This window comes from Euleptes europaea, chromosome 16 (assembly GCF_029931775.1).
Source record: "Euleptes europaea isolate rEulEur1 chromosome 16, rEulEur1.hap1, whole genome shotgun sequence".
In the NCBI taxonomy this organism is placed as follows: Eukaryota; Metazoa; Chordata; class Lepidosauria; order Squamata; family Sphaerodactylidae; genus Euleptes; species Euleptes europaea.
The window spans coordinates 22,018,724-22,025,880 of NC_079327.1; the positions used below are offsets into that span (position 1 = coordinate 22,018,724).

The window sequence follows — 7,157 nt, forward strand, 5'->3', positions numbered from 1 at the left end:
TGTGCACTCTCTAGATGCACATTTTCCCCATCCAAATTTTCAAAACTCTGAATTGGGGGCTTATTGTTGAGTTTTGAGAATTTGAATGGGGAAAATGTGCATCTAGAGAGTGGCAAATCCAAGGCAAAACCTCCCGTGCATAAATGGCCTGAGGTTGTAACTCTCTCAAGGCGCCTACTGAAATCTTTCTTTCTCCCATCCCCTTACCGAAATCTCGATCAGCGCTCCCTATCTTATTCCGAAATACCAGTTACCAACCCGGAAATCATAGATTTGCCCCCATTCCTTAAAGCCCTCCCTCCACCCCATGTACCCCAGATGTCCTCGGTGAAGGACTCCGTGGTTTCGCTGTTAAGATAAACGCAATTTCAGTAAAGACGACGAAGACGTTTAGAAACGAAAAAGACGGTCGGATTTCTTGCGGAATGGGCTTTTCTTCGACAGAGAGAGAAGCGCGGCCATTCCCACCTTCTTCTGCAAGTAGGTGTAACTGGGGGTCAAAGGACTTCCTCTCCCGGATGCTGCCCTAGAAACGGTCGGGGGGCATTTCTAGACAAGAAGAATTACGGTTTATTAGGAACAGTTAGATTCGAGTCCAGGGGGCAGCTTAGGCTGTTTATGCACGGGAGGTTTTGCCTTGGATTTGCCACTTTCTAGATGTACATTTTCCCCATCCAAATTCTCAAAACTCAAAAATAACTCCCCATGCAGAGTTCTGAGAACTGGGTTGGGGAAAATGTGCATCTAGAGAGTGGCAAATCCAAGGCAAAACCTCCCATGCATAAATGGCCTTAGAGACCAAGAAGATTTTCAAAGTATAAGCTTGGGGGCCGGGGTTAAAGCTCCCTTCCTCAGATACGTGTAGGAGTGGACCTCTGAGTCTTTGTATCCAGTCAGAAGGTGGGAGGGGTGTTGTAAAGGATGCTGGTAAAGGATGCAGAGGTCCGATGCGCATCGTAATTAGCCTGATTAGAGCAGAGGGGCAAGCTGGCAAACCCGGGCAGGCAGACGTGCCTGTTTGGAAGGGAAACCCTCGCAGATCCGTGGCAAATGCCGCTCCTTCTAGCAAAAGTCCTCACGGAAAGACAGCGAGAAAGACAGAGGCCGTTTATGCCTGGAAGGTTGTGCCTTGGATTTGCGGCTCTTTAGATGCACATTTTCCCTATCTGAATTCTCAGAACTCTGCATGGGGGCTTATTGGTGAGTTTTTAGAATTTGGATGGGGAAAATGTGCATCTAAAGAGCCGCAAATCCAAGGCACAACCTTCCAGGCATAAATGGCCAGAGCGATTCAGCGCCTCCTCCTAAGCCTCTTTCTGTGGATTTGGCCCACAAGTTTTAATACAGAAGTCCGAGACAATAAGCCCCACTGAGAGTATCGCTTTTTACTCCAGAGCAACACCTGTCATAGGCCAGACCAGCTAAGAAAGGTCCGTTTGGGGCCCGATCCAGTCACGTCAATCACTTGTTAAGCTGCGCCTGGATTTCAAACGCAGCCTGCTTAATGAACTTTGGCTGGATCCTAGGCTTTAATGTGGAAGGAGGATGGGCGTCGGCGGGAGGGGTGGGTTTATTCAGATCACTTCCACACTCCGGCACACGGCCCCTGCCTCAGCCCCTTACTTGGAAGTAAACATTTCCTCTAAGACCCAGGTGCCATCTGCATGGTGTTAAGGATGCATTGGAAAGGTACCGGAGCGCAAAGAAGAGTTGATTTTTAGATGTCGACTTTCTCTACCACTTAAGGGAGACTCAAACCGGTTTACAATCACCTTCCCTCCCCCTCCCCACAACAGACACCCCGTGAGGTAGGTGAGGCTGAGAGAGCTGTGACTAGCCCAAGGTCACCCAGCTGGCTTCTGTGGAGGAGTGGGGAAACCAAACCGGTTCACCACCGCTCATATGGAGGAGTGGGGAATCAAACCCGGTTCTCCAGATCAGAGTCCACCGCTCCAGACCACCACTCTTAACCACAACCCCACGCTGGCTGCACCAGAGTCTCATCCCAGACCGATACACGCTAGTAAAAGTTACATCCCAGGCAGCATGGAGCAGAGCCAAGCCCCTTCCGCCCCCCCCCCCCCACAAAGGTTTGGGAAGAGACCTTGTCATGGTGGGGAGGCGCCCTCCCCATTTCTTCTTGGCGGAGGTGCCTTTGGAAGTGGAGAGGGGGGGTCGACTTCGAAATTTCGCTTTCTTTGGCCAAGGGGAGGGGGGTTGTGGCGACCTCGGATCGAGGGGAAGCCGGCAACCCCCTGGTTTTCTCTCTGCAGCTCCGAGATGTCTTCGGGGGCCAGCTGATACCGAGCGCGCTTCGGACCTGGACCCTAAAGCGCGGCCGCCTGCTCATTGGTACCGGCGGCGGATGCCCGGGTCACTCTGCTTAAGATCTGGCGCAACTCGGGAGGAAATTCCGTTGGCATCCATTCGACGTGACCCCGTGCCTTCTTTTTCACACCCCGCAAACACGGGGTCGGGGTTAACGGTGCCACGCCGCTGCGCTTTGGGACGTCAAACTAGACCTTTGCACCGAATTCGGATTTTTTAAAAAATAACGGTAAAAATGGACCCAAATCCTAGCCGGATGTTCACGATACATTTGCAAGTGACCCTCAGTGATGCCAAGGGAATGGAACCCACTCAAGTCTAACCCGCCCCCCCCATAAGAAAGAAAAAGCAAAACAAAAAAGGAGAAAAGAAACTGAGCAAAAAACAGGGGCCATTTATGCATGGGAGGTTTTGCCTTGGCTTTGCCACTCTCTAGATGCACCTTTTTCTCATCTAAATTCTCAAAACTCTGAAATGGGTTATTGTTGAGTTTTGAGAATTTGGATGGGGAAAATGGGCATCTAGAGAGCAGCAAATCCAAGGCAAAACCTCCCATGCATAAAAAATAAATAGACAGGGACCTCTTTAGAAAGTGTTGCATTTCCCACGCTACATCCCCCCCCTAAAGGGATCGGGAAGGGTCAGGCTTTTGCACCCAACATCTTTCACACTGTCCCCGCGCGATGTCGCGCGGACCCGATCCGGTTCCCTTCCACACTCGCTGCTCAGGGAATGCAAAAGCGACATCGGCTTCAGCGCCGCTCGGCTAGTTTTAAGTAGCGAAATGATTCTCCGCGGACGCAAACGGGAGTGGGAACGGGCGTCCTTCGCGGTCCGGCGTGGGAACCGCCCCCCAAACCGGTTTGAATTGCGCGTGTTCTGTGGAGGGGGACTTGAGGGACCACGCTAGGTGGTGGGGTGGGGGAAGGGCAAGCTGTCTCTTCTATTTCGACCTGGCACGATTTGGCTGCCTAGATTATTGTGTTACAAATCTGAGCACGACGAATAAATAATAAATCAGGTCATTTGTGACCTTGTAGCTTATAGAATCATAAAGTGGGCAGGGACCACCAGGGTCATCTAGTCCAACCCCCTGCACAATGCAGGAAATTCACAACCACCTCCCCCCCCACACCCCCAGTGGCCCCTACTCCATGCCCAGAAGATGGCCAAGATGCCCTCCCTCTCATGAACTGCCTACTGTCATAGAATCAGCATTGCTGACAGATGGCCATGTAGCTTCTGCTTAAAACCCCCCAGGGAAGGAATACTTACCACCTCCCGAGGAAGCCTGTTCCACTGAGGAACTCTGAACTCAATCACCCAACCCTCAAAGATCCATCCCCTGGAACTGATAGGCCGATTCGATTGACACCCCCCTCCCCTTACTCAAGGGCCAGGCTTTTCAGGCAATGTGTCTTAGATGGAGAAATCTTGGGCCTTCTGAACCCAAAGGTCTCTCTCCCGCTCCCCTCCCTCCCCGCCTCTGCATATCCAGCCTGCTGAAGAGTCCTGGAGTACTCGGAAGCTTGCACACCCTATGACCACGGGTGGGGAAAGGGAGGTTTTTTTCCTGCATGTAAACGGGGCCTCCCGGGATTCATAGAATCATAGAGTTGGAAGGGACCACCAGGGTCATCTAGTCCAACCCTCTGCACAATGCAGGAAATTCGCAACTACCTCCCCACACACACACCCAGTGACCCCTACCCCATGCCCAGAAGATGCCCAAGATGCCCTCCCTCTCATGATCTGCTTAAGGTCATAGAATCAGCGTTGCTGGCCACCTAGCCTCTGCTTCAAAACCTCCAGGGAAGGAGAGCTCACCACCTCCCGAGGAAGCCTGTTCCCCTGAGGAACCGCTCCAACGCCTTTCTTTCCTTGCAAGAGGACCGCCTGGCAAGGACGCGGTAGCTTTCCTGCAAAGTCAGTTCCAGGGAAGACAAAGAAACTTCCTTCCAAGTGTCGGGTGGGGGGGGGGAGGCTGGGGGTCCAGCTCGTGGGGTCCCCCCACCCCCGCCGCCCTGCGCCGGGCTTTCATGGGCAAGGTGCATTCAGCTCCCCGACAGGTCTATTAAGGCGGGCGCGCCGCTCTCTCCGGCCCCGGCCTTGAACAGTCGGCTGCTCAAACACAACAGCCGACAAGCGCCAGCTGCCAGGGCGACTTGGGGGGAGAAAAAGAGAGCAGGAGCCGGAGAAAGCGAAGGCTATTATGGGATAGCTCTCGAGCCCAGGAGGGGGAGAGCCGGGCTCAATTAAAAACCACGGAGGATTCACCGAAACAAAAGAGTCTCAAGTTCAAGTGGTGTCCCCATTGAAGGGCTGGGGGAGAGGCAAGGAGGCGTCCTCGCCCGGGGTCCTATTGGGCGGGGGGAGGAGGGCTTAATTAGCTAAAGAGGGAAAACTGGATGGGGGCATGCAGTGCCCCCCCCCCCGTGGAAACTTTGCCAGTGGCGGGGTTGGGTCGTCCTGCCAAGGCACATGAACACATGAAGCTGCCTTCTACTGAACCAGACCCTTGGTCCATCAAAGTCAGTATTGTCTACTCAGACCGGCAGCGGCTCTCCAGGGTCTCAGGCAGGGGTCTTTCACATCACCTACTTGCCTGGTCCCTTTAACTGGAGATGCTGGGATTGAACCTGGGACTTTCTGCGGGCCAAGCAGAGGCTCTACCACTGAGCCACAGCCCCTCCCCAATTTTTTTCTGGAAGGCAAGCGGCCCGCCTGGCACCTCGAGGCCCTTTTCCACACCTGATGCCCCAGAACCTCTTCGGCTGGCTGGCTCGCTCTCCAGCTTAGTCCGACACGCACGTCTGAATGCCGTCGAGCCGAACAGCCTGAGAGCCGATTCAGCGTCGCCGGAAGAAGGTAGGTACGGTTTCCCCAGCCCAAACGAAACCCGGTGTGTGTGTTTGTGTGTGTGTGAGGAGGCTTAACCCCCTGACTTGGCCACAAGGGCCGCGGGGGACTCCGTTGCAAGCAAAACTTCCGTCGACAAAAACGTTTTCGGGGTCCCTCGGGTGTGGACGGGAGGCGCTAAGAAAGGACAGTGTTGGAGGGAAGCTGGCGCGTGTGAAGGGTTACGACAACCTGGCCTCTCTGGTGGGGTTTGGGCCAGCACTGGCGGCTCCAGCAATTTAAAAGAAGTTTCAAGGAAGCTCCCCGCAAAGATAAACAGTTGGCTCTCTCCCAAAAAGGTGCCTTCATCGGGGGAGGCGCGGGCTTGCGTCCACACGGACGGGTTTGGGGGAGAGGGGATGGGACGGAAGCCAAAGAGCCCCGTGACTTTCCCTCCCCCACGGGGCTGGGAAGAGGCGCAGCCCCGGAGAGGATCGGGCTCCCCCTCCCAACTCCGTGTCAAACGTTGTCACTCCGATCCCAACTCTCCGGGAGCAGAAGCCCACTTCAGATCGACCTGAATGGGCAGTCCGGATCGTCTCCTCCCTCCCTGCATTGCGGAACCTCCCTGCGGAGTTTCGGACCCATCATGTCTAGTGACAATAACCACGCCGCCTTCGGGGCTCCTTCCCCCCCCCCTGTTCTTCCTTTTTCCCACGAGTAGAAAAGGGCAAGAGTCCAGTAGCACCTTAAAGACTAACAAAAATATTTTCTGGTAGGGTATGAGCTTTCGTGAGCCACAGCTCACTTCTTCAGATACATCTGAAGAAGTGAGCTGTGGCTCACGAAAGCTCATACCTTACCAGAAAATATTTTTGTTGGTCTTTAAGGTGCGACTGGACTCTTGCCCTTTTCTACTACTGCAGACAGAATAACACGGCTACCCACTGTGAATTTTCTCCCACGAGAATCCGAACATGAGAAAGATCCACCCAGCCAGTTCAGAGAGAGAAACATGCGTGGGCCGGGCTCGATCCCTTGAGATTTCTTGTTGGAGTTTCGTGGGAAAGCTGGGTAAGGCACCGACAAGCAAAAAAAAAATTTTTTTTAATTGCATCCAATACCCAGGAGGAGCGGCTCAGCTGCCTCTCCGCTTGGAAGAAGGGTTGGGAGAAACCCTGGCATGGCCCTCGAATCTCCAGCCATTGGCCGGAGTCGTCTCCGGACCCAGCGCCGCATTCACACGTTCCTGGTCAATAAGAGGGTGTCTGCCAGAGCCATCAATTAGGTCTTTCAGCGTCTGGGGAAGGGACTCGCACCTTTCCCCTACAGCATGGGTTCTCAACAAGGGGGAATTTTAGGGTTCTGGGGGAGGGGAATTGGGACCACTATTCAGCAGGGTGGCTCAGTGGTAGAGCATCTGCTTGGCATGCAGAAGGTCCCAGGTTCAATCCCTGGCATCTCCAGTTAAAGGGACTAGGCAGGTAGGTGATGTGAAAGACCTCAGCCTGAGATCCTGGAGAGCCATGGGGAGGGGCTGCGGCTCAGTGGCAGAGCATCTGCTTGTCATGCAGAAGGTCCCAGGTTCAATCCCTGGCATCTCCAGTTACAGGCACTAGGCAGGTAGGTGATGTGAAAGACCTCTGCCAGAGACCCTGGAGAGCCACTGACAGCCTGAGTAGACAATACTGACTTTGATGGACCAAGGGTCTGGTTCAGCATAAGGCAGCTTCATGTCTTCATGTCTCCTGTAGATTATGTACAATCTGTAAAGTTGTAGTTCTGTTTTTAATAACTTTTAGACTATCTTGGGAAGGGGGGGAATTATATTCTGAACAATGGTGAAAGGGGGGAATGGAGCTAAAAAGGTTGAGAACCACTACCCTACAGGGTAGGAAGGTTGAGGGGACGTACCTGAGGGCAGAAGAAGGCGCTGTGCATGCGCGTGTGCAACGCTCCGAGATTGTTGCTAAGGCCTTGTCTAGAAATGG

General features: G+C 53.7%; 1 non-coding gene across 1 annotated transcript; it reads left to right on the top strand.

The window, feature by feature from the left end:
* Positions 1-6,699: 6,699 nt before the first annotated feature.
* Positions 6,700-6,771, top strand: TRNAD-GUC (transfer RNA aspartic acid (anticodon GUC)). The gene has a single exon. It is a non-coding gene; the product is annotated as a tRNA-Asp (tRNA).
* The last annotated feature ends 386 nt before the right edge of the window (positions 6,772-7,157 follow it).